Source organism: Protopterus annectens, chromosome 17.part0 (genome assembly GCF_019279795.1).
Source record: "Protopterus annectens isolate FY-2018-M chromosome 17.part0, PAN1.0, whole genome shotgun sequence".
Classification (NCBI taxonomy): Eukaryota; Metazoa; Chordata; order Ceratodontiformes; family Protopteridae; genus Protopterus; species Protopterus annectens.
Window position 1 is genome coordinate 82,305,283 of NC_056751.1, and position 24,050 is coordinate 82,329,332.

At 36.7% G+C, this 24,050-nt stretch overlaps 1 protein-coding gene across 1 annotated transcript in view; it reads left to right on the plus strand.

Annotated features, from left to right (window-relative positions):
• ZCCHC7 (zinc finger CCHC-type containing 7) overlaps positions 1 to 24,050 on the plus strand; it is a gene marked incomplete at its 5' end in the record, with an annotated part of 2,015,093 nt that overhangs the window by 479,390 nt on the left and 1,511,653 nt on the right. The gene's annotated exons all lie outside the window — the stretch shown is intronic.

Genomic DNA, 24,050 nt, shown 5'->3' on the forward strand with positions numbered 1-24,050 from the left:
CATGATGACAACTACTCTGTATTGTCTGAAATTCATTGTACAGTTTAGCTGAGACAAAACTGCTTGCAGTTCTTGGTATACTCCGCTTTGTTGTTAAATTATTCGTAGGAAAGGTTTCTGGTTGCAGTAACGGCTAAAGGTGTAGGTTAGTGTTGTTATCGCAAAGTGGCATGCATTAACTTGTTAACAAATCAGAATGATGCATACTGTATATAACTTTCTAATTGATCTATCATTGCCATTGTTTGTCGCAATTGTATTACTAAACCCATTATGTCAAGGTCAAGTTTTGCCTATTTTTTGTATAATGCATACATCAAATCTGTCAAGAAGCAAGGGCTATAAGTATGCCATAGACAACATTCCATCTGCAAATGCTTTTGAATAAACAGCACTGGCTTATGATTTTGATTATTTAGAATGATGAGTTTAAAGATACTTCTGACAGTTTTTGTTGTGAGAGTGTAACCTTGTAATTAGTAATTCTAGATAATCCCAGGATGCACATTAGGAGTGGATTTAAAAATGTGGATTGCGACTTAACGTTACTTATGGCTTGACCATTTATAAAGCCATCAGAGTCATGGACTTATCCATACATTTCATGTGTTTTCCAGCAGGTTGCTATGATTCTTTGACCTTTGTTTAATTTATTTTTTTCTTGCAGTGTTTTGTAATGTTACCCAGTATGCCACAATGCTGATTTTCATTTGCGTAGGTTATATGAATGTACATGCATAATAGTTCAGTAGTATTAGTACAGGTACAAACACAGACATAGTCTGAACTGTGGTTCATGGCACATTTGTGTGCAAGCCTTGTTTTAACTGTGTAACTGCTGGTGAGGTGCCATGCTTTCAAACCTGTTCCTTTACAACAGGTTCTGTGCCAAGGCATATATATATATATATATATATATATATATATATATATATATATATATGTATATATATATATATATATATATATATATATATATATATATATATATGTATGTATGTATATATATATATATGTATATATATATATATATATATATATAAAATGTGTGTGTGTGTGTATATATATATATATATATATATATATATATATATATATATGAGGTACATTTGTCATTTGTGTCTTGTTTTTGTTTGAGTATAAATGTCATTGAAAGTGACTATTATATTATTGAGTGTAATAGCTACAATTTTTAAATGTGAATGCTGAAATGACTGAGCATTTAATTTAATTGTGTTTTGTTTCTGACACGCACTCACTTGGGTGGTCTAGATTGTGTGTGTGTGTGGATGGTTAACTCCTTACCTGAGTTTACACAGGCATTACTTGATTGTAATCTGCTTTGACTATGTGTCAGACCCCCTGTATTGAATCATTGAATGGCACTGCTGCAGGATAGCTTAATTCCTAGTGACAGGTATATCAGTTTTGGTAGAAGCCCAGTGTCTGGATCTTTGGTAGAGAAATAAAAAAATAAAACACAAAAAACACACATATCTGCACAAATGCTTACTTTAGTCTTGCCTATACTATGTGTGAGATAGATGGATAAGTTGTAGACTCTGTTTAACAAAACATGGCACCATTTTTGTATCAGCTTTCTGGTTAGGACAGAAATTTATTTAGCATTTCATAAGATTTCACCCCCAAGCATATGACACCCTTCTGTTGTTTTAAAATATGATACACAAACATCTACATTTTGTACTGAAATTTTCTTTAAATGCTTCATTTGAGGGTTGATTTGCAGCAATTCCCATTCTGGATTTCCGAAAGAATATGACTAGTTTACTACAGAATAGAGGCATGACTACATTTATATGTAGGGCTTTTATAGAAGGGTTTGCCCGCCAAAGGTGTTGGGATAGAAAATAATATCGTCATTAGTTTAATTTAAATATCGTAGGAATATGTTGAATTGCATATACCTGCAAGTCAGTCTGCTGTAATATTTAATAAATAGTTCGTTAAATCAACATGCTTTAATACATTTCCTGGATCACATGGAGGATGGCATTACACTGCTGTAATAAAAAAAAAGCATGTGAAACATTAATTACAGATGAACTGATCTGAATATCAGTAATGTATTCAGTGCATTAAATGCAAACGATTTAACTGTTTTTTTAGGAATTATGTTCTGGTCAGTTAATATGAATAATCAAATAGCTGGGACTGCATTTGGGCTGAAACTGTAAATGTGTTTCCTACTTGTAGTTGAGGAAGACACTGAATAGTTTTTTTTTAATATTGTAAGCTTTTTAGTATTTAACCATTACAGTGTACATGTCGTGTGAGGGTAGTTTTTATTCAGATTAGTGTTATGTTCAAAGGAATAGTTAAAATGTCTGGGGTTATAATAATAGCTGTAGGAACAAGATACAAAAAAGTACCAACAGCAAGTGTTTGGGTGGTGTACCACAAGTCACCCATTTCTGGCTTGAAAGATATTGAAACAAGATTTTTTTGATTTCTTGCTTCGCACCATTATTATAACAAGCACAAGGAAGAACATTTTCTTTGATTTGTGGCACTGTTTAGTTAGTAATTGTTTAAGTCATTTGTTTAATTAATGGCTTTAGCTTAATGGTTTATTATATAGGAAATTGCATTTATAGTCAGAATAAGATTTATTAAAAGTTTTGATATGGTTTGGAGACATACAAAAATGTGGTTACTGCATTGTTTAAATAATACAGCATCTTTAGTCATACTTGGTCAGTACATCATATTTTATTAATGTAAGTTATATTTTCGGTCGTAACTCATAACCATTTTAACACTATTTTAAGCCCCTAAAAATTGGTAAAACTGGAAAATATAACGTTCAAATAAAATAGCATGGTATTGCCTTATGTTTTATAAAAGGTAGAATCAAATTGTTGCCATTGTTTATTGTACTGGCATTGCTGTCATTCAGGACTAGTATAGCACATGTTAGAATTTATTTTCAACAAGGAAAGCAAAAAAATAAAATAAAATTATATATATATATATATATATATATATATATATATATATATATTTTACCTAGGCGTTTTATTAAGAAAAATATTGCCATGGGGATTTCTGCCTTAAAATAAAGAAAACTGGGACTAGGAGTAAACCAATGTTATATTTTCCAGCAATGATATTACCTGGTTTTGCAAGAATGTTGTGATAAAAGTGTGTCCTTTGATGGTGAAAGGGGTTAGCCATTTAGAGTACTTTCATCTTCAGTTGCCCTGGATTCCAGAAGGGTTTTAAAACTGCGATAAGTAAGTACTTATGCCTGGAAAAAAAATCTATCAAGAGACATGTTTGCTGTGCTGTTTTCCCCCCTCAGAATGGGGAATAAACTCAAAAGATTTAAATAAAATTGATTTGTTTTGTTTGACATTGGTGAAGGGTCAAATAACCACAATGGGCAGTCCGTGATTAGTTTGGATAACAGTCGGGAATGATTCCAGTATGAAATAGAACAACATTGGCTTTCTGGGTCTTGCGATGAATAAGAAAACCAACATCTCACCAGAAGCAATATGTGGATTAGAGGCTTTTACAGTAGGAATGTGAAGAACCAGTAAATTCAGCTGAATCTTTAGCACAGGATTTTTTTTTTCTGTTCTTAAAGTCACCTGAGTTTACATTCTCCTTTGCAGTTTTGATGCACTTGGCTTATCCTCTGTTAAGTGAGGACAGCTGAGCATAGAGAAGGCAGACTCTAGGAGTATTTCACCTCTGCCTTTAATTAGTCTTCATGCACAAGTTTATTAATAAAGGATGCTGGCAGGGTGATGAATTTGTTCTTACTGCTACTAGTCATTGACTAAGTCATGCCCTCTGAAATGCTAGGTAAACTTGTTAGAGTTGTGTATGTGTAGTCAGTCTGGTCATGTGCAGTTCAAGTATTAGTTAGATGTACATAATAAGTGATGATATAATTATTAATTGCATAAGATTTGTGGAAAGATATTTTTCAAATAAGCAGTTTGCCTGTATCAACAAGTATTACTAAGGACTGAACCGTCAGTTTTTGTAGAAAAAGTTAGTACTCATTTTTAGGGAGACCTTTAGGTAATTGCAAATACCATGTCCAGATGATGTGTAAATTAATGCTGTTGTTTCCTGGAGCATAGCAGATGGTGACATCTGAAAGTCATGTATGTGAGATTCAGGTCAGATTTCTCAGCTCAGGAAAAGCAACACAGATCCTAGAGCCTCTGGAATCACAGTATAACTTGTACAGAATTTACTGGTAGATAAGATGAAAATAATGTAATTTATGGGTAAACATTGTCTACTTGTTCCCTCCGAAGGCCAGTCTCATTTATATTGGAAATCCAAAGACACAAGCATCATGTTGGAAATGCAGTGATTGATTATTTCATTCTTAAAGCTTAACAGAAAATGAGTTTTAGTAGTGTTTGGCAGTTCATGCAGATGATTGTTAATGGGCTGCTTCCTGTAGCCAAAGAGTACAGGATTTGATTCCTTTCACCTCCTTTTGTTTAGTGTTTGTTTGACTCTGAGCAAGTCACTTAACCCAGACATTGCTTAACTGTGGGCTTACATGGTTAACAAATATATAAAAATAATAAAAAAAATAAAAGTGCTGACTGCCATACACACTTTTATTATACCAGATATTGCATCACAAGAAAAAGAATGGATATTGGAGAGAACAGCAAGAGTCTGTTTTAAAGCACATGTCCTACTTTTAGATTTCTTACACTGCCAGTTTGGCTTACATAGACAGATATTACCAAGAAAGGTGCGCCTTCGTTATTGTTGGAATAGTAAAGCAAAATATGAGCTAACATAGCATGGCCTGACTTTGATTTCTGAACACTTTTAACTATTTTTCTAAATGTGAGTGTTTCATCTTCTACTGTATAAGGGAGCACATTCACAGGAGCTGACAGGGTGAAAGCAAACTTCCCAATATTTTCTTTAAAAAGATTTATTGTTCTCTAATCAAAAAAATTCCTTTCTTTGCCCGAGTAAAACAAAAAAGGTAGTAGTTTTATTGAGGCCTCTGCTTGTTAGTTGTAATATTATGAAACACTGCAATCTGTTGTCCAACAGGTGAATATTTGTCTTATGTCATAGAAGTGAAAATAGTTGTGTTTTTTCCAGGTTTCCACTGTGTGTTTATTTGTGGTATGCTAAAGATATTGTAGTACTTCAAGTTCATATATTTCTTTTTTTTTAAAACAAATTTATTGTTTTAACATATAAGAGAAATATCATAACAATTTTATACAAATAATTAAAAATAGGTATTATTATAATATTCAACAAAACAACTAAAGTATTTACAAAGACATCCACTACAATCAGATCAATTAATTAAACTAAAATACTGTGCTATTGAAATTAGAATTTTTTTAACAAATTTTGTAAATTATCCCATACAATAAAATGTGATGTTTTTCTAGTTGTTCTCATTCTAATTGTGCTTATTTCCATATGACACATTATATTCATAACATTTTTAAATTCATTGAACGAAGGAGGTGTATCTGAAATCCAATTTCTAGTTATTATTTTCCTAGCCACTGCTAGGATAGACCATAACAAGGGAAGCTTAATCTTTTTAACACATTGAGGTACAGGTGTGTTGAATAATATAAGAGACTTAGAAATAATGAATTATCTGTAAAAAGAGCCTGCAAAAATTCATTAATTGACTTCCAGTATTCTTTCAACTTCATACAGTCATAAAACATATGAGCCCAGTCAGCATTAATTTCTACATTACATCTCTTACATAGATTATCTTTATTATTAATTTTATTCATCATCAAAGGTGTATAAAAAGATCTATGTAAAAATTTCCATGTATAAAGTCTCCAGACAATGGAAGATGTAGTTCTATAAGCAGATTCCAATATATATTGTTTATCTTGTTGAGTTGGTGGGTCCCCATTAATAGAGGTGAAATAATTCCAGTATGAATCTACATTGTAAAAAGTTTCTTGTCTGATAATTTTATGTATATATGAAAGTTTACCTTTATCAGAAACTTTATGCTGATAATTTTATGTATATATGAAAGTTTACCTTTATCAGAAACTTTATGCTGTAAATTTATTATCAAGTAATCAATCAGTTTTGGAATAGATTCTTTAACTGTTATAGACATTAGATCTATTCTATCAATGAGATGTTGTCTAAAGATCTGAACCTCTAACCAGCAAGTTTCTCTTAGATCAAATTCTTGTTTTAAGAAATCTAGATTTTTAACTTTATTATCAGATATCAGCTGATACCAGTACTTTAGATTATTATCTATAGCTAAATGAGCTCCTTCAGAAGTAGATGACATAAGCATACCCTGAGTATAAATTATAGGGAATACAATAAAATTCCATTCCCTATACTTAGGGTGCATGAATATAAAGTTACGATAACTAATAATAATATTTAATGGGTAACAGACCATATGTGTAGGTGTAATAGGTGAAGTACAAAATTCCTTTAGCAACCACAACATGGAGTTATTTATAATCATATTTTTATGTGTTAAGGAGATTTTCATGAAGTGCATACTAATTAGCTCCCAATAATCTTTCCATTTTGCGACATATGACCGATCTATTAATAAAGTAATAACTTTTATAATAGAAGAGATAATATATAAATTAAAGTCTGGAAAAGAAATACCCCTTGAGACCAGCTATTAGTATGTTTCTTTAATGCAATCCTAGGTCTATTAGGTGCCCATAAGAAATTTAACATTAGTGTATTCAGTTTCTTGATAGTTATTTTTGTAGGTGAAAGTATTATTGATTGTATTAAGTATAAAATCTTGGGGAATATTATCATTTTAATAATTGTAAGTCTCTCCTCCATAGTAAAAACATATTATTCCAGGTATTAAAAAGATTTTGTATATTAAGAAAACAGGTATTATAGTTATTATATATAATAGATTTAATATCTTTAGATAGTATTATACCTAAATAAGTTATCTGACCTGAGTTGGGTACATATTTAGTAAAATCACTAATGAGAGTATTTTTTCGTGTATATATAGGTAGTATTTTAGTTTTTCTTCATTGAATATTAAACCAGAAATACTTTTAAAATTCATCATTTTATCAAATAAAGACTGCATAGAAGAATTAGATCCTGCTGATGTAATTAGAACATCATCTGCAAAAAGTTGAATTTTTGATGTTGTATTTTCTTCTATTTCAAAACCCGCTATGTCAGTACTGTTTCTAATCAAATTAGCCCAAGGCTCCATTACTAAAGTGAATAATAGTGGAGAAAGTGGACATCCTTGCTTTGTACCTTTAAGAATGGGTATTTTTTGTGAAACATATGTTCCTACCTTAATATAAGCCAGCGTTCCTTTGTATAAATGCTGAATTAAATTTACAAATGCATCAGAGAAATTTGTGCACTTCAGTAAGGTAAACAGATAGTCCCAACTTACTGAATCAAATGCTGAACCTATATCAAGACTAATAAGTGTTAAATCTTTCTTTTCCTATTTGCAAAATCAATTAATGTTAAAGTTCTTCTTATATTATCAAAAGTATTTCTATTTACAATGAAGCCCGTCTGATCTATGTCTATAATGCCGGGATAATTGTCTTCAATCTATCAGCAAAATACTCATAAACATTTTATAATCAACATTAAGTAATGAGATGGGTCGATATGAAGAACATCTAGTTGGATCTTTATTAGGTTTTAAAATTGGTGAAATAAATGTATATTGCCAAGATGGGGGGGGTTATTAACTCAGTTTGGGCCAGAATAAAAACCTTATGTATTAATGAATATGTAGTTTTAGAAAGGATTTTATATATCTCTGGTATAATACCATCATTACCCGGTGCTTTGTTTGATTTAAGCTTATTTATTTGTGTAATAACTTCTGTATATGAAATACACTTGTCCAATAGTTTAATCTGTTGTTTATTAAGCTTTCTATTCATGTTTGTGGTTATAAACTCCTTTATTTTATCTTTAGGTTCCATGTTAATGTTGTTATGGTTAATCTTGTGAAAGTGATTTCTAAATTCATCCAGTATTTCTGGTATACTAGAAACATTCTTCTTTTTCCTTAGAGAAAAGTTTTCTTTGATATGGTTTTGTTTATTCAATCTTTTTGTTTTATTTTTAAGTCTATGTAAGTATTTGGGGCTTATTGAATAAGACAAAAACTTGTATTTCTCTAAAGTTATTTTAACTTTATGAGTTAAAATTTCTTTGTATTTCTCATTTAGTTTGTTTATGTCTTCAATAACTTTCTTGTCCATAATATTTTCTTTATTATTATGTTTATAAGAGTCTAGTTTACTTTGAATATCTAACAATTCCTTATCCCAAGATTTCCTTTTGTTATTATACCATCTGATACTTTGTCCATATAGATATGATTTTAAGGCATCCCAAACATAGACAATGGAGACTTCAGGAGTATTATTTATGTCTAGAAAATGTTGTACTTCTGAAAGTATATATTCTTTATAGTCTTTTAGCTGAGTTAAGTATGCTGGTATCCTTTTGATCTGAACATTATGAGTATTTTTATCATGAATTCAAAAACAATTGAGTTATGATCAGATATAGGACATGAAATGATTTTGGAATTAATTAAATCTGTTACCATCTGGTTAGAAATAAAGACCCTTTCTATTTTTGAATACGTTTTGTATCTGTTAGAAAAAAAGGTGTATGGTAATGATTTTGACTCTATCTGATTATTAATATCATTCAAATGATAAGAATTAGCAAAATCATTTAAATGTTTTGCATTAGATGTAATTCTTCTTTTCTTTATAGTGGTAGTATCACTTTCATGTAGTATACAATTAAAATCACCAGCTAAAATAATATCCCCTATAGAGAATGATATGATCTTATCAATATGATGTTTCACTGTATTAATACCAATTCCAGGTATCCAGTATACATTAATTAAAGTGTAAGTCTTCCCATTAATTTGTATTGTAACCATACAAAACATTCCTTTGTCATCCTGATAAGACTTAATGGTTTTAGGAATGGGCATACTTTTATTCCATAAAATAGCCACTCCTCTTTTCTTCTGAGTGTGCTCTGAACTAACCAATATTGCATACTTATTAGTGGCTAGTTTATCAATATCTTTTTCAAGAGATGGGTTTCTTGCAGGAAGACTAGATTGGCCTTGTGTAGATTAATGTATCTTATTAGGCTTGCCCTTTTACACGGATTATTCAATCCATTAATGTTTAAAGAAATTCCTTTTAAAGATGTCATTTGGCATTTTTAAAACTCAAGAATCTTATGATCGAAATAACAAATAACAAGATAAATAATGTTACATCTCCTCTTTTAGGTGTACCTTTAAATATAGCTGTATTTATTAAATCTCTTATGGGATTTTGTATAGGATTCAATTTTGTTTGTAGTGACAATGAGTGTACAAAATATATTGTGGATGTCAAAACTATATACATATAACAATGAACAAGTGAAAATAATGTAAGGATTAAACCTTGCATCCCGCCTGGAGTTGAAAACTCCAACTTAGAGCAGTATTTACTACTCAAGTTAACCCCCTACCCTAAGCAGCAGTGCCTCAGCTACCACCTTATCAATTTAATACTAGTTATATTTAACTGAGGTTAACAGTTTTCATTTCAATTATCTATCAAGACAAAACTACACATTTGGTAAAACAGCATCATATAAACTAAAATAAACTTTTTTTTTTTTTTTTTTTTTTTTTTAAACTGTTCATACTATTATATAGATCTATGTAATATATAACACTTGAATTCTAATAGCATTCAAATAATCTTAATGTTAGAAATCAAGAGGAGGGAAAATTATGTTCTAACATTCATTTAAATCAAAAACTTTGGCTAATATGATTCAGACATTACATGCATTAAGATGCATCTATTTTCTGTCATGTGAATTCTATCAACAGCTTCCAAAAAAATCTTGAATTGTTTGTATATGAGCATTTACTTAAACTCATTATTGTCAATAGAGTAAAATATTGTATTCATAAAAATTATTATAAATCAAATTGCATAGTTATGCAGATTCTCAGAAACACCTGCGTTATTACCTAAAAAAAAAAAAAAAGCCATCACACACATAAATACAGACACACACATACATATACATACACACACACACACACACACACACACACACACACACACACACACACACACACATATACATAGATACACACACACACACACACACACACACATATATATATATATATATATATATATATATATATCTGATTTCACTGAGTTGTGTGTTAGTAGAGCACTATCCTACTTGCTGTCCCTAGAATAAATCTGTCTGCTTTATACAAAATAATGCACAGCAAACACATATTAGTAACCAGATTTTACAATCATGCTAACCTACTGCTTTAAAATATATCACATGACATTTCTTCCAGAATAGAGTTATAAGATTATTTATGCTTGCCAATCAGATGAATTAAATGAGTTATAGTAAAGTATATGTTTGGGACACAAGTTTTTAACACAGATTATTATGCTACTGTTAAGTAGATTTTCAAAAACATTTAAATAAATGTTTCATTTTCTATGCCTTCTAAAATAAGATATTTACTTGCTACAAGAAACTACATCATCCAAACTCATCATAACTGACATATTTTATGAATATTTTTCCTGAATCTGTGGTGTGTCAGTGTGATAACCTTGTCAATGTTTATACTAACTGCTTTCAGTTTCTCTGTGAAAATTCTGTGAGTGAAGCTTCTGAGGAAACTCATGGACACTATGCATGAGACAGCCCACATCCCAGATTGTCTCCCTTAACATTTTGGCGGGAAACTTATTAAAACTTGTGGCAAACATTCATTTTGTCAATAGAGTAAAATATTGTATTCATAGAAATTATTATAAATCATATTGGATAGTTATGCAGATTCTCAGAAAAAAAAAGCCATCACACTCACACACACATACACACACACACACACATATATATATATATATATATATATATATCTGATCTCACTGAGTTGTGTGTTAGTAGAGCACTATCCTACTTGCTGTCCCTAGAATAAATCTGTCTGCTTTATACAAAATAATGCACAGCAAACACATATTGGTAACCAGATTTTACAATCATGCTAACCTACTGCTTTAAAATATATCACATGACATTTCTTCCAGAATAGAGTTATAAGATTATTTATGTTTGTCAATCAGATGAATTAAATGAGTTATAGTAAAGTATATGTTTGGAACACAAATTTTTAACACAGATTATTATGCTGCTAAGTAGATTTTCAAAAACATTTAAATAAATGTTTCATTTTTTATGCCTCCTAAAATAAGACATTTACTTACTACAAGAAACTACATCATTTAAACTCATTATAACTGACATATTTTACGAACAGAGTATTTTTCCTGAATCTGTGGTGTGCCAGTGTGATAACCTTGTCAATGTTTATACTAACTGCTTTCAGTTTCTCTGTGAGAATTCTGTGATTTGAAGATTCTGAGGTAACTCAAGGACATTGTGGATAAGACAGCCCACATCCCAGATTGTCTCTCTTAACATTTTGGCGGGAAACTTATTAAAAACTAGTGACAAACATTCATTTAGCAGTGTAAATGCATCTAAACATGACAGAACCTCCACAATGTATTCCACAGATCATCACAGCCTCTATGCAAGTGAAATTAAACTCAAAATTACCAACAAGCAATAAAACTCAGCATTCTTCTCCCAACTCAATTTTCATACAAATCCTATTATTCACTGTGCCCACACAGTCTAAAGCATTTCTATATATTAATAAAGAAAAGAAAAAGAGAGTAGAAAATAAAAGGGAGTGAGGCAGAAATAAAAATGTAAGAGAAAGCTGTAAGAAGTATATACAATGGAATGTTACTTACTGTTTATATTAATAGAGTTAAAAATAAAACATATTATTTACTCTTATTTAGTTCTGATTATTATTAGTTAAAGCATGACAGATTATTTACAAACAAGCATAAGCAGTATAATCAAGAAAGTATAATTAGAAATAGCATTTGAAGAACTTATAAACTTTTACAAGAAATAAATATGTTATTATTCTATTAATGATATTTTCATTACTGTTCTCTCCCTGCCCTCCCCACCCTTTACCCACTACATAATCTAAATAGAATGTCATTGTTTAAACAAAGAAAATAATAAAAGAAGAAGGAAAAAAAGGTAAAGATAAAAAATGTATCAAATTACTAACCTTACTTTTTCAGAAAGAAAACAAATCGAGTCACAGCCTGCCATTAAATCCTCAGGCATTTTGACTGGTTATGAAACAAAACATTTCTTTGCACATAGAGAATAACTTTGATTAAATCTTTTCCAAAATATTTGTGGTTTTCTGGAAATGCAGGAACTATATTCAAAAAGATTAATAATGAACTAAAATGATGAGAGAGAAAAAAACATATAACAAATCATTTGTTTTTTAGTCTCTTCTTCTTCTCTGAAGTCTTCCAGGAAGCTTCAGTTGCCAATCTCTTTAATGAAGAACTAGCCCATTCCATTTCTTCTATTTTATCCAAAATCCTTTTTCTTTGACAAACAGTAAAGCAGAGTCTAAATCATCGAAGACCTTAGGACCATCAGGAAGGAAGATTTTAAGCTTGGCAGGAAACAGAAGGTATGTTTTAAACTGTGCTTTTTAAGCTCCCTTATTAGTGGCAGAAAAACTTTTCTTTTAGCAATTACCATGGAAGAATAGTCATTGTCAAAACGCACAGTTGTCTCATTAAACTTAACAGGAGCTTTAGCCCAAGCAGATTTAAGAACCATCTCTTTATCAAAAGATGATAGAAATCTAACTATAACTGATCTAGGATAGTTTTTGTTAGAGTTAGTATTAGCTATAGATCTATGTGCTCTTTCGATACCAAAAGAGAATGCTTCTGGTAAATCTAAAGTTTTAGGGAGCCATGTTGTTAAAAAAAGAAGTAATATTGTTACCTTCAATATTTTCTGGCAGTCCAAAAATCCTAATGTTATTGCGCCTAGATCTATTTTCCAGGTCATCCAGCTTTGTTTGTAAATGTGTATTTTGTTTCAGCAGAAACTCAATGTTGATTTCCTGTTCTTGTATTTTATTTTCCATGTCATTCACAGCTTCTTCTATGCCTGTCATCTGGATCTTCTGTTGTTGCAGGTCCATATGTAACAAGTCTATTTGTTTTGTAGTTTTTCTATGAAAGTGTCTATTTTAGTATCCATTTTATCCATCTTAGCAGTAAGTTGCTGGACTATAATTATCAGAGACTGAAGTTCTTTCTTGATGCTGGAGTCTTGAGAATTTGTCTTACTGGAACTCATTTCAGACTGATAAACTGACAGGAAAATTTCCAAAGTAATTTCTGACAGGAATATTATTAAGATTTCCTTTCTTTTTTAGATATAGTTCAAGAACTATATAAAACAAACATATTTAGAAAGAAAATTACTTCAAGAATTAATTTTTTAAGTAATTAATTCCTGTCAATGTAATGAAATTGGTGGAGCTGAAGAAATCTGCTGCTATCCTGTGTTCATCCTTGGCCACGCCCCTCTTAAGTTCATATATTTCTGATCTACTCAAGATTTAAAAATTGTATCCTAATATTCGGATAAACATTTTCTCTGCTTTGTTATATCAGTTTAATTTGTGTGTGTTTGTTGTAGTTTAACTGAGTCTAAAATTATATTAAATTATTCCTATTTTTGCAGTGAATGATGTAGCTTTTTAATTTGTTTGTTGTAATTCATAGTTTTTCATACCCTGTGTTTTATTCTAAGGTTTCCAGTTTTAATTGTAATTTTAATGTTGTATTACTTTTACACTTTTTGGTGCTGTTCTTCCTGGTCCTCTGTTGAAAATCTAGGTCCTGCATGGCCCAGTCAGATTATCCTGTAAACAAATGAAATTTTATATATATATATATATATATATATATATATATATATATATATATATATATATATATATATGTTATCAAAATGTAAATACATTAACTCTGAAGGGATGAGTGCCAGAATTTCTAAAATCAACGTCAACAATTTCACAAAAATTTAAAAAAGCAAAAAAAGTCAGTTTCCTGTTGCAATCCAGTCACCAAAATCCCATTTTGTGTTTAGACATAATTTGTCTGATTAGTGGTAGTGTTATTGAAAAGGATTTTCAAAAGTAAGATGCCAGGGGGCTTCTCTGAATTGTGCCAAATAAGTTAACTGGTCACCAGTGGGGTACTGCTGTGTATTTTGTATATTTTTTTTTTATTCCCAGTTGCACTCTATTTTCCAACTTGCCAGTTCTCTTTTCCATGTTGTTGTGCTTTGGATCTAAGTCTGCAAGTATAGTCCTGTGTTTTCCAGAATTTTCTGATAAAGCAGTGAAGATCTATTGCATTCGTTTTTGCTACACAGCTGCTTTATGATTCATTACCATAAAGTACTCACTCTGTTGTACAGTCCCCGTAGAAGTGTTTTTTTTTTCAGAAGTCTGAGTGTTCATAGTGATAGAATTTGCAATATGCTTTTTTTCTTCCGTAGAGGAGCAGTCATAGTATTTCTGGCTACAAGCTTTTACATCTAGTCTTAAAGAACGTCTGCAGCTATTATGGCTGTGCCATTGCTCTACTCCTGGTTAGTTATGTATACCATATTTTACAAATCCCTGCATACCTATTTTCCTTTTTCTGCACTTTCTGCTTAATCTCCCAGAGTTCTTTTAATGTATAAACCTTTTCCTTGTACCTTGTCTGCACTGCTGCACTGTATATAATCAGCTCTCGCCCCTACTCTGTCTACTATTTAGTTCATATTTGATCATGCTTTATTCCTTTAATATGTCCGACTTTATATGCAAGTCCTAAAGTGTATTATTTTTTAGTCAGATGACAGCTTAAAACCTATTGTGTATAACTGAACACATGTATATTTGTTTCGTTGTCACAGTATGTGCCATGGATATTCTTCTTTCTTCTCTTGTACATTGTATTGTGGAGCTTTGCTCCCCAGGCCACTGCTGAAAAGGGGCTCCCATATTGGTTTACACTATGCATTTACTAGGAACTTGTTTTAAGTGCTTTCTAATATCAGTGCACTAAGTTCTTTATTTAACCATTGGTTACTCATAGGGGTTCCTACATTTTTCATGCACCCACGATGAAGACTGAAAAATAGACTAAAATAAGCTACATGTAGTCATGGCTGCTGTAAGTAGGTTCATAGAATAGTACTAGATAGGTTGTTTGAGCAACCATCCGTAGCCTAGCCACGTACCCTAGGAAGTATTGCTGATAGATTTGCCTCCCTTTTTGATAAGGGCTGTACTACTTATCCCCAGGGTAAATTTATGTGACGCCATCCAAACAGCAAAACTTAGGCTAAAGTGTTACACCATCTAACATTCAAGGGACATTTGTTCCATAGTGAGTTTATCCTTTGGGTAGTGAATCTATCTCTCTAAGAAGTCTTGTTTATGTTACGATGTAAGATGAGAGTTTTTGAGTGAGTGTGCATAATGTCATTGTTGGTTCTAGGCTGGAGAAGATCTAGTAAACAGGATTTTTCATAGCCTATGAGTCAAGATGGAGATGTTAAACTAGGAATATGTGCGATTATGAAAAAATATCAAACTTTTTAATTTGCCTGGATGGCTAAGGGACCACAGCTGTTTAATCCTCTTGGATAGGAAAATCTTTCAAGCTGGGGAAGTTTTTGGCAAAGTGCATACCAGTAAGAGCATTATATGCAGTGATTTGCCTAACAATGGCTGGGTATAGGACGACTAAGACTTCTTTAGATGTTGAGGATATACGTTTTATGATTAAATGTGCAATGAAACAGGATTTCCATAGTATAACTTATTATCATTAAAGGACAATTCATACTCACTAAAAATTCCTAGATCTCTGTTGACTGTATTGGCCTTAACCGGGGGCATTGAATTATTGTACCTACATGATGTACTTCTTGGAGACCTGACATAATTGTTGCCTTAGGGTCAGTCGAAAGGTAAGATCAAAACCTGGGTTATCCTATCTCATCAAGTGTATGTAACTTTGTGGTCCATGTGATTTATAATGTGACAGACCATGTAGCCCAGTTAGCAATTGCTGTTATTGTTCTAAGCCTATACTCCTGGGTGTGCTACACCCAGTTTGCCAAGAAAGTCAGGATGACCTTTTTGGATCCCTCTTTCACTGGGCACTTCAAATTCAGCTCTTTAGTCTCCCTGCAGCTTTAAGTTCTTTTTTTTTTTTTTTTTTTTATTAAATAAACACCAACACCAGAAGGCAAAAATCCTCACAACCATGGTCAGGAAGCTGAATCACCAGCAGTCCACACCAAAAATGCAGTAAATAATTCATATTTTATTTAAGTTGAGCACAATTTAAAACAAGTATAATGCACTTTTATCTTACCACACACAACAGAGACTGTATTAGAACTGAAACAGTCGTTAAGATACACTCTTTAAATAACAGACTTGCCAAGTTTACGTGCTTATGTAAACATTCACTACTTACTTTAAACCCCTTAAATAAATACAAAAAAGTCCTCAGTCCAAACTTGTGTGCATAAAAATATGTTAATAATAAGAAATTACTTTAAGAGATTTACAATTAGACAATTCTTTTTTGTGGAATGCCTTAAAATAATAGTGTGCCTAAGGGGTTAAGATATTACAAGTTTCCAAATAGTTTGACATCACTTCAGAACTTTACAAAGAGCTGCTCGAATTATGTAACTGACAAGGTCTTGAGCTCATGGAACTTTATGTGAAATGCAGGGAATAGACTGTCAGTACTTTGATAAATGAGATTCAAACCATCAACAATGCAATTAAAAAGGACTTGTTATTTGTAGTTTATAAGACTAAATATGAGTTTTTTTCCCATGTTGATAGGTTATTTTTATTAAAAACAAGAAAAGTAAAAAAAAAAAACTGGCTAGGGATGCTAGACAAGTATAAAGACAGTACAGCATCTGAAGTAGTTAACTTCATTTAATCAGCAACCTGTGGGTTTCGGATCCGACACGGATCTGAGCCGGCAGCATACCAAGCAAAAAGATCCAAGCTCCAAGCTCCTCCCCCTTACCCATACTACACTGCAACCTCCTTCCAATCCTCAGATCTCATTTGCCACGGCTTTGCCAAACACTGGATTCGTCGAGCTCCAGGCTAGTGTAGCAATCTTTTACTACCAACTTTCCTTTTTAGTCTAGTTTTTGTGTGTGTATGTATATTAGTTCTTTTCTTCGGGTGCCCATTCTCCCTAGCCTTTATCTCCCCCTTCACCTTTGGTAGTTGTCCATCCCTTAGTAGGTCCCTTTTCCCTCCTTCAGGTGTGGGTGTGTGTTTAGATTATGGCCGAAAGTCATAAAGTGACTTCTTCCAAGTTGCTTGAGTGTGGCCATAAGCTGTCGCCAGCGAATGGTCACACTCAATGTGTGATCTGCTTGGGAGTTCCGCACCTTTCTTCGGGCTGCCAGATCTGTGCGGCCTTCAACCCCTGAGCCTTACAGGATAGGAGGAACAAGCTGATTCCGGCGGGTCTTCTACCCTCGGAATCAGCTTCTTCTCCTTCCCCCTTTGTAGCGACAGCCGCGGCTGCCCAGCCAGCCTGCCATCTTCCCCTGTCTGGGACTCACCCTCTCACCTTGTCTCAGGGAGAACAAGAGGCCAAGAAGGACAAAAAAGAGAGAAGGGAGAGAGAGAGAGAAAAAAGAGAGAGAGAAAGAAGCCACAAGCGGCAGGCCGAACTGGGCCCCTCGGCCCCTCCCGCTAAAGTTGTCTTTTCCCCCTTGAGAGTTTCCAAGCTTTCCTCCTCACGGCTCCGTTCGCCATGTATCTCTCTGGAGCTGGAGGAGGAGACCCAACCAGCTTCAAGGTCATCGTCGCATCGGCCCTCCTGGCCAGCTTCGGTGGCTTCCTCCAGGTCTACCAGCAGCATCTCGGAGGCAGATATGGACCGGATGATGTGTTGATTCTTGCAAACTCAGCTGCAGATGGGAGTGTTGCTGCCTCCCCCCCCCCCCGGAGGGGGGGGGAGTTCAGCTCCCCTGTTCGCCCCGATAGCTCCTTCTCCGATCCACCACCGGATTTCAGAGTCTTCGGATCCGAAGAGCCCCGGAGTCAGGGGGTCGGTGCCGATGGTTATTGCTACCTCGATGCCGGCCATGCCCTCGAGCTTATTGGATCCGAGCTCTCAGAGCCGAGAGTTGGGCATCGGATCCGTGGGGGGGGGGTGAGTGTGTCTTTGGCTCCTTTGCGGTCGGAGCACACCGTCCTCTCGGGTCCGACCGCTTCGGCTCCAGCACTGATCCCCTTGTCGGATCCGAGGGTCCCAGCCACCTGTTTTAGAGAGGCTGGTTCCCCTTCGGCATTCGACGTGGTGGAGAGGGTTCTCTCTGGAGGATCGGGACCCCTCACTCTTTCCTCAGGGTCCGCCCCCACTCCCTCGCAGCTCAGTTTGTCCATCATCCGGTCCCCCCTGAGACAGCCCGTGTCGTTGACGCCCCAGCCAGTTCCCCTGGGAACATAAATCTGTTGGTGAGCCTCCCTCGGACAGCCCCCCCAAGGAGGTCCCTCACAAACGCCTGTGCAAAAGAAGGCACTTGGACTCCCTTGAGTCCCTCACTGAGGATAATGATTTGGAGGAAGGGGAAGGTTCCCCCAGATCACCCCCCTACGACGTCTCCTTTGGAGACATTATGGAAATACTCTGCCAAAGGGGGGGTAGTCTGCCCAAAAACCTTCCTCGGACGAGTCAGTATTCCTGGAGGCATTCGACACAGGCCCATCTACCTCTTGGGTGTCCCCCCCAGCCGACCCCCTGGTCGACCTGATTACCACCAGGGCATGGAAGGAGCCGGACACTGTAGAGCCGATACCCAGAAGGCCCGATAAGATTCTTAGTCCCCCTGCAGACAGAGCTTCGTGAGCAAGGGTTTCCTGGTTGATGCCATGGTGGTGGTGGCGGCCACCAAAAAGGAACTCGCCCAGGAATGTTCTTCGGTCCATCCCCCTGACAAGGAGTCTCGGGCAATAGGACCGTATTAGAAAGCGGACTTTTGCTTCAGCTACCTTCTCTATAAGGGCGCTGAATTACTTGGCCCATGTAATCAGACTGCAGCAGGACCTGGTCAAAGAGTACGCTGAGTCTCCCCCAGAGTCCATGTCGGCCGAGGATAAATGGACTTTCTCGGCTCGTATGGCCACTTTCAAGTCAGTGTCTAATACTTCTATGTGGCTACTTTCCCATGCCATGGAGGGAGCCGCTATTGCTAGCGGGTCCGGTATTGCCTTCAAAGCATCCTTCGTGAATGCACCCTTTGACGGGTCGACCCTGTTCGGGAAGACCGTCCGCGAGACGCTGGTCCAGAGCGAGAAAGACGGGAAAATGCTGTCAGCCATCGGAATCCGCTTCTCTACCCCTCAAAGGTCCTTCTCCAGAAACCAGCGAGGGCAGAAGAAGATGTGGTTCCAGAAATCTCAGCATGCCCGGAATGCTCAGGACTCCTTCTCCCCCAGAGGCAGAGGGGGACAAGTTGGACGTCGGCCCAGAGGCAGAGGGGGACCGAAGAACTTCGAGTCACGGGAACCCTTTTCCAACCGACCCGTGCAGCAGCCCTGAGGGGTTGCCCGACTGCTCCTCTCTGGAGGCAGTCGGGGGGGGGGGTGTTTTTCGAGGCACCTGGTTCAATGGGAGTCCATCACGACAGATCGCTGGGTGCTTCGGATAATATCCAGAGGCTATTCAATCCCCTTCATAAACAAGCCCCCTTACTCAAGGCGCCTCCCAGATGTCCCACCCACTCAAAGGGAGGCTGCGGCTTTGGAAATAAAAAAGCTGTTAGAAAAAAGAGCCATCCAGCATGTGCCCCCAGACCAGTCCAGATCAGGCATCTACTCCAGGTTCTTTCTGGTGCCAAAAGAGATGGGGGACTTAAGGCCGATTCTTGACCTGTCAACAATGAACCTTTTCGTTGCCAAGGAGAAATTCTGGATGGTCATGCTCCAATCCATCCTGCCCCTCTTGCAGGAGGAGGACTGGATGTGCTCCATAGACCTCAAGGATGCGTACTACCATATTCTCATGGACAGACGGTCCAGGAAGTTTCTCCGCTTTCAGCTAGGGGTCAGTCATTACCAGTTCAGGGTCCTACCCTTCGGTCTCACCACAGCCCCCAGGGTGTTCACCAAGGTCATGGCAGTTGTAGTGGCCCACCTGTGGCTCCAGGGCATACAGGTCTTCCCGTACCTAGACGACTGGCTCCTCACCGCCCCCACCAGGCATTTACTTTCTCTAGCCAGGGATTTCTTCCTCCGGATATAACCCCGGTTGGGGATAACCATAAATGTCAAGAAGTCTTTCCTCCAGCCTGTTCAAGTGCTAGAATTCATAGGGGCCAGGATAGATACCTTCCAGGCCAGGGTCTTCCTAATGTCAGACAGACTTCACAGCATGACTCTGCATGTGCTAGCCCTCTTTCAGTCCCCTGCTCCCCCAGCAGAATTAGTCCTGAGAGCTTTGGGGTCCATGGCGGCAGCGATCAATCTGATTCCTTACGCTCGTCTGCACATGAGGGTTCTACAGTGGACGTTGCAAGTCCAGTGGTCTATTCTACACCACCCTCTAGACTTCCCAATTCCCCTCAGCAGGGTTTGCAGGAACTCCCTCATGTGATGGCTTCAGTCCTGAGCCCTTTGGGAAGGACGACCCTTTGTTATGTCCCTACTCCAGGCCAAAGTGACCACGGACGCCTCCAGCCCAGGGTGGTGGGGGGGCATTGTGCCGGCAGGACTGTCCAAGGCACGTGGACTCAGACCGAGACCGTACTGCATATAAATGTCCTGGAGATGAGGGCGGTCCTTTTAGCGTTGCAGGCCCTTCATGCCTCTCTTGCTCCGGGAACTATTGCTATCCAGTCGGACAATATGTCAGTGGTCTGGTATATCAACAAACAGGGGGGAACCAGGTCTTACCCCCCTTTGCAGAGAAGCCATGTGAGTCTGGGAATGGGCAATCTCCACCAACCGCTTCCTGTTAGCAACGCACATTCTGGGTCGGTCCAACATATTGGCGGACAAATTGAGCAGAACTATCCTCTCTCCTTACGAGTGGTCTCTGAATCCTCGTGTAGCGGAACAGATCTTCCTCAAGTGGGGTCAGCCTTGCTGCGATCTCTTCGCATCGCCTTCCAACGCGAAGTGCAGTGAGTTTTTTGCTCTAATTCCTTCTTTGGGGGAAGCCCCCAGAGATGCTCTAGCCCATGCTTGGCCACCCGGTCTTCTTTATGCATATCCTCCACTTCCTCTTATGACAAAATTTTTGCTGAAAGCTCGTCGGTTGGGGAGCAAGATTATCCTCATAGCCCCATTCTGGCCTCGTCAGGTCTGGTTCCCCTGCCAGCGGTCTCATCTCATAGCTCTACTCTGGATCTTGGATCCCATTCTGGATCTGATTTCTCATCCCTCGGGAATGGCTATTCCGAACCTGGACGATCTCAAACTCTCAGCTTAGCTGATACAGTTCCCCTAGTTGCCAGGACTCCCGGTATCTCTTCCCTAGTCAAGTCTATCCTGGTGGCGGCACATAAACCCTCTATCAGGACGATTTACAGTAGCAAATGGAAACATTTTTCCATTTGGGCTTCACGATCCTTTCACCGTTCCTATTCCAGCGGTACTGGAATTCTTGTCTCATATTTTTCAGCAAGGGGCCAGCTCATCTACTGTGAAGTTTCAGCTGGCTGCCATTTCCCATTTCCATATTGGGGACAACTTTGGTTCTCTCACTGCTGCCAGAATTTGTAAGACCTTTCTAAAAGGCACTTTTCTTTTGAGACCCCCTGTTAGAAATTCATCCGCGCCGTGGGATCTGACCTTAGTTCTTCAGGCATTAATTGCGCCTCCGTTCGAACCCGCAGCTTCCGTTGATCTGACGTTCTTGTCATGGAAGACTGCCTTTTTGGTAGCCATTACTTCAGCCAGGAGAGTGTCGGAGCTTCAGGCTCTCTGTATCAAACCTCCATACCTTGTGTTTCATAAGGATAGGGTATCTCTCAGGACTAATCCCTCTTTTCTCCCTAAAGTTGCTTCTGAGATGAACATTAATCAGTCCATTAATTTGCCTGTCTTTTCCCCTAATTTCCAGAACAAAGGAGAATATAAACTTTATTTGTTGGATGTTCACAGACAGTTACATGTTTATTTGCACAGGACGGCTGTCTTTCGTAAGTCTGATCAACTTTTTGTCTCCTTTGCTAAGCCTTTTGTGGGGAAACCAGTTTCAAAGGTGACTCTCGCCAGGTGGATTTCTAGTTGTATCCTACAAGCATACAGAGCGTCTGGCTTACCAGAACCAATGGGAGTTCATGCTCATTCTACGCGTTCTATGGCAACGTCTGCTGCATTCTGGTCTAGGGTTTCCCTGGATGACATTTGTTCAGTGACTACCTGGGCGTCTTCTCACACCTTTATTTCTCATTATAAACTGGATTTGGTGTCTAGAGGAAGGGCTGCCTTTGGCTCTGCAGTGTTCCGGAATATCCTTCCTTAAGGGCCTCCCAAGATTTCGGGTAGCTGGGGACTCTGTCCCACAGGTTGCTGATCAAATGAAGTTAACTACTTCAGATAAAGAAGTTATGTACTCACCATAACGTTCCATCTGAGTAGGTAAACTTCATTTGTCAGCAACCGTCCCTCCCTCCTTCCCCCTGACCTTGATGGTTATTTAGCTGAGCTCGAGGTTTGGACTTATGAGCTTTACTTTGTCCTTGAGACAGGTTGTTAGTTTGTTTTGTTATTATGTGCAGGTGGCAAACGCAATCTGAGGATTGGAAGGAGGTTGCAGTGTAGTATGGGTAAGGGGGAGGAGCTTGGAGCTCAGATCTTTTTGCTTGGTATGCTGCCTGCTCGGATCCGTGTCGGATCCAAAACCCACAGGTTGCTGACAAATGAAGTTTACCTACTCAGATGGAATGTTATGGTGAGTACATAACTTCTTTATATTTGCCATTACAGTCTAATAAAAATAACACACCACTTAATTCATCAGCAGTACAACACAATAATGGACACTGTTTAAGGGTAGATTCAGCTCCTTCTGACAACACTGTAGGGTCTTCTGATTTACAAGGGGGGATAGGCACAGACAGTTCCGTTACTTTTAATTGCAGTGATCCTTTGGGTATTTTAATTGCAGTGATCCTTTGGACTACACACCTCATCACAGGTCTGAATGGCTTGCCACCAGGACAGATGAAATGGCAAAACAGTACTGTCTTCCAAATCCACCGAAACTTTGGCAAGCCTTCCAAAGCAGAGGACACACAAATTGTACAGGAAAGGGAAAAAGAAAGGGAAATAACTAAACAAGATTAATCCCTTAATAAAATCAAAATTTATTTAACAGGCTATCAAAGTCATAATGGAACTGTATTAACTCACAATGGAGTATACATACAGTTAAAACTGACTATTGACCATTTTCAGTTATTTGAGATGGGTTCGTCTTTTATATCTAGTAGGAAATTTGATGAGCTAAAACTTTTTAGAAGGAAACTTAATTTTTCTATACATTTTACTGACCTACACTAACAGAAATAAGTGGATAATGATAGGTGTAGACATCAAAGTACTTTATCCCATCATTAATTCATTGGAGAATGCATTTGAAAAGTCATGTGAAATAGATATTTACAAATTAATGGGGCACTAAGAAGATCGAAATGTGGCAATTTACCCCATGATGACAGATTATTGTTGCATTCTTCTTGTTTGGATAACATACTTAGAATTATGAAAGCAGACAAAATAGGTGATGTACTTTTTGACACTATATAGGTTTTTTTTTTAATATTTTACATGATTTTGAAACATAGTCCGTTGTGTCTAGAAATGAAATTAGCATTGCATATAAAAACATTGATATAAACTTGGAAGGTTATTTGATGCAAGGTTTGATTTCTTCTAACTAGTTTAATTTTTTGAAAGTTAATAATCCTACAATCCCTACAAGTTTTGGAAATTCAAAGTTGCA